Source organism: Benincasa hispida, chromosome 12, assembly GCF_009727055.1.
Source record: "Benincasa hispida cultivar B227 chromosome 12, ASM972705v1, whole genome shotgun sequence".
Classification (NCBI taxonomy): domain Eukaryota; kingdom Viridiplantae; phylum Streptophyta; class Magnoliopsida; order Cucurbitales; family Cucurbitaceae; genus Benincasa; species Benincasa hispida.
The window spans coordinates 48,809,970-48,814,913 of record NC_052360.1 but is presented as its reverse complement, the minus strand read 5'-3'; positions in this window follow the sequence as shown (position 1 = coordinate 48,814,913).

Here is a 4,944-nt window from a genome sequence, read left to right as displayed (position 1 = left end):
CTATTATCTATTAGAGGAAAAACTTTACTTTGTTTTTGTCACTTTTAGTTGATGGTGATAAGAATACTTAAGTAATTTTACATTTTAAAAAAAAAATTAAATCATATTTAATCTCTAATTCACGTTAAAAAGACTTTTTTTTTAAAAAAAAATCTCCATGTTCTCTCTCAATCAATAGCCACATCATGTTAGAGCAAGCTGAAAACTCGATTGCCTGTTACTTTGTGTTGTAACTTTTAGACTTGATTTTCTGTTGACTTATGTTGTAACTTTTTGAAATTTTCTCTCATCCTTTACCCAAGAAGTTTAGTTAATATTCTGCGTTTTACTTGCCTATGTGATATCTTCTTCTTCTTCTTCTTCTTCTTTCTTTCTTTTTTTTTTTTTTTTTTTTTTTTTTTTTTTTTTTTTTTTTTTTTTTTTTTTTTTTTTTCATGTATGTTATCCTTTGGGTATAAGTAATAGGGATTGCAATAGGGTGGGGTGGGGTTGGGATGCATTCCTCATTCCCGTCTTGTGGGGATTTGTCATTCTCGTTTCCGCCACATTCTACATTTTGGAGAGTTGGGATCAGTGTTGAGGAATCTCCATTCAGAGTCTCCCAAGAAAAAATCTCGTTTATTTTTATCTTTAATTATTGTTTTATTTAAAATCATCTAAACTTTGGTGTTTATATTAAAATTATCAATATTTTATGAAATAGGTTAGCATTATTATTGTTTTTATTTATTTAAATGAATAATTGAAACATATTTTAACATTTTTATTGTAAATTTAAAACAAAAATAGAGTTATTATATTATGAAGTTAAATATAAGAAAACCTAACACTAATCTACTATGCTATTTAGTACAAAACTAACAATAATCTACAAAGTTAATAGCGAACTCCATCGATTTTGCTTTAATTTGGGTCTTGTTTTTTCTAGAAAGTCACCAGAAAACTCACAAAAGACAGACAATTAATCTACAGACTCGATTGCAAATAATGTAAAAAACAATGGGTCCTTACAAACCAAATTTGTAAAAAAAAGTAAAATTACAGTCCAATCCCAAAACATCTATAATTACAAAACCATACATTCATTGACATGAAACCCAATACAGTAATGCAACCCGCCATTAAATGAATTTTAATTCCAGAAATATTAAAACTGGGACCTAAAATGCCTCTCTATACCAGTTGAAGGACTGTGAGGTCCGATGCAGAAGTGCGGATCGTGTCCCAATTTTAAATTTCACATAATTATAAAACCGAAAACACATTATGCATATTACAAAATTTTACAGCATACTATCTAGATTAAATAGATAAGGATAAGGGTTTGGATTACTTACCCTTGAAGCCAAATAAGTCTTCACGAATTCATTCTTCCACCGATCACGAACTCTTCAATTCTCCTCGAACCAAAAACAACAATTCAAGATGGTCACCACCAAGAGGTAATCCTCTGTATTCTTTTTAGGGTAGGGTGAGAATAATAAGAGTGTGTGGGCTTTGTCTATTTTGGGAGAGGGAGTAAGATTTTTTAAGAGATGACTTTTATTGGGAGATTGTGTATTTTTCTTAGAGAGAATAGACTAGAGTCACTCTGCATAAAAGGGAAGATGAAGATCTCTTCAACCTCCCACCCCCACACGTCTCATTAGAGAGAAAAAAGGGAAGTTATTTAATAACTTCCTCCCTTGAATTTAAATTAAAACCAAAATTTAATTTAAATAAAAATATAATAACTAGACTATTATATAATCATACATTATATCAACATATAACACATAATCTATAGTTATATTATATCAAATACAATATAACCTATAGTTTGTATTCTCTCAATTATTTGTGGTATTTAACATAAATCACATTTACACTAAATTTAATTATATGAATCCAATCCATATAATTAGTATTTGAATCATATTCAATATTTATTTCCTCTCATAATAAACTTTATATAGTGTATCAAAAACATTATATTAATTATATCATATATATAATTAATTCCCTTAATTAATTTGAACCATTCAAATTAATCTAAAATTAATTCTCAATAATCCCAGTTGAGCTATAGAGAGGACAGACATGTAGATTGAAGCTCCAATGGTACTTGAATAATTAGTTAAACTTCTTTAATTAAACTATCCAACATCCATTAATTGCCGGTCACTCCATTAAAGACCGACAACTGCACTCTTCGCATTGTAGATACATTTTTGTCTCCATTGGATATAACCAATCAATAGAGCGATGACCCTTCACAAATTGCTTGTAAGTATAGTTGGGCCAAAATTACCGTTTTTCCCCTATAGTTACATCTAACTCCTTAAGTACCGTCGATCCCTCTAATGAACAATAAGTTATAATCTAACTATGACCATACCCCTCTCGGGCCAAGAGAGAGTGTGGCGCCACATTATTCAAGCTCCGGAATCAGCCCATAAGGGAAGAATCTCAATTTTAAATTTCATTAATAATCATACATAAAGATTATATACTAAAGTAATGACATTATTAATAACATACATATATCCATACATCCAAACTATATATATAATATAAATTATGCATGTCTATTCTATTAATGCATGCAAACATATATTATAACATTTATAAGATTTGATGCATGAGCATACTATAAAATTAAATCATGCAAAATATATTATAACGTTTATAATATTTATGATGCATGAAATAATGCATAACCTATGGTGAAATTTTTCTATATGATATATATTATGAATATAAGAAAAATAAATCATACATCCAATGCTTAATTTAAAATTAAATAAACAACATTAACGAAATGAGATTGACTTTCAAAAAAATTAATTAAATTAATATAACTTTTATATTAATTTAATTAATTAAAACCTAAAAAATTACATTAAAAAATGAAAAAAAAAAAACTGCAAAAACCGCCTGGACCAGACCGAATCTCCTACTAACAAAACAGTCTGGATCGGACCAAATCTCCTATTGCAAAAGAAAAGCTCCAAAAATGGCCCTGTCTCTGCCAGAACTTCATTGAAATAGCCACAAACGATCCAGACTTATCAAATTATAGACTCGATTTCATAATATGTCCAAAAACAACAGACCTTTAAAAACCAATTTGTAAAAATGAAGTGGTAAATAGAGAGTCAATTCTGAAAACATCCAATATGTGCAAAAACCAATTCATCAACATAAATACAAAATTTAAACAACACCCACCATAAACTATGTAATTTAATTTCGAAAAATTGAAAAACTGAGAACAAAAAACCTGGCTCTGATACCAATTGAAGAACTGTGAAGTCTAAAGCGGAAGCGGTGATCGGTCCCAATTTTCAATTTCACAGTGAATTAAAAAACAGAAACATAAAAAATGCATTCTAACAAAATTTTAGAGCATGAAGGAAATAGGGTTCAAAGATACACTTACCCTTGAAACCAAAAGATCTTCACGAATTCCTCTCAACGAACAATCACGAATAAAAAACCAAATTGACCACCACCACAAGATAATATTTTGTATTCTCTATAGGGTATGAGAAAAATCACAGAAGTTATGGGCTCTGATGATTTTGGGGGAGGGAAAAAAAATTTGACTGAGAGGAGAAGGAAGTTTTTTTTTACACACTGAAGTTTTGTGTTGATTTTTGGGAAGAAGAACTTTTAAAACCACCCCCGTTCATCACGATAGATTGAGAAAGATCTGTGGAGGGATTTGTTTTATTTTATTTTATTTTATTTATTTTTTTCACAGTGAATGAAAAATGTACTTACGAGTATTTTGTGAAGGGTCCCTCCCATTTTGGCCCAGCTGTACTTACGAGCATTTTGTGAAGGGTCATTGTATTGTTGATTGGTTATATCCATACCAATGGACACACAAATATATCTGTAGTGCGAAAAGTGCATATGTCGGTCTTTAGTGGAGTGCCCAACAATTAACTGATGGTGAATAATTTAATTAAAGAGTTTAATTAATTATTCACATACCATTGGAGCTTCAATCTACAAGTCCATCAAGTCCCCTCGGTAGCTCACGAGATTTAATGAGAATCAATTTATGGATTAATTTGAATTGTTCAAATTAATTGAACAAATTAATTATATATGATATAAGTAATTAATTTTTTTTAAATTATATATGATATAATTACTATAATGTATTTGATACATTATAATATTAATGAGAGGAAATAAATATTCAAATATGATTCAAATATTAATTATATGAATTAGATTCATATCATTAAATTTAATGTAAATGTGATTTATATTAATTGTCATTAGTGAGAGAAAGAAAACTATAGATTATATTGTATTTGAATCATTGAAACTATATGTTATATATGTTATATTTGATATACATATAGTTTATATATATTTATATGATAAGGTAATTATCATAATATAATATTAAAATTATTTATTAAAATAAATATTCAAATATGATTCAAATCTTTTTGGGAGGGAGTTGCAACTCTCTCTCCTCTTTTCTCTCCAGTACGTGTTAGTGGGGGGTTTCTCTCCATCATCTTCTTCCTCTGTTTTTCACAGTGAATGAAAAATAGAATACCACATAAGAGTTCTGTGAGTTTTTGTGTTTGATCCATCTTCTCATCTCTTCTTTCAAAAATCCCCCCATAACAAAAATAGCCAGAGTCCACTCCTCGTGGGTTCTCTTCCCTTAGAATATCGTGATAGCTTTTGTGGTTGTGCCAATTGGTGTTCGAGGAATTTCACGTGAAGATTGGTTTCTTCAAAGGTAAGGGTTCTGAACCCTATTTTAATTCTTCTATTAATTTTTAAATGCATGTTGTATTAATTTTGTTGAATGCAAAATGTTTGTTTTGGATACTGTAAAATTTCATTATGCAAAATCTTGGAAAATGAGACGATTCGCTTCCGCTTATGGTCCCTTCACAGGGTTCCTTCAGTAACATCTACAAAGCGGGT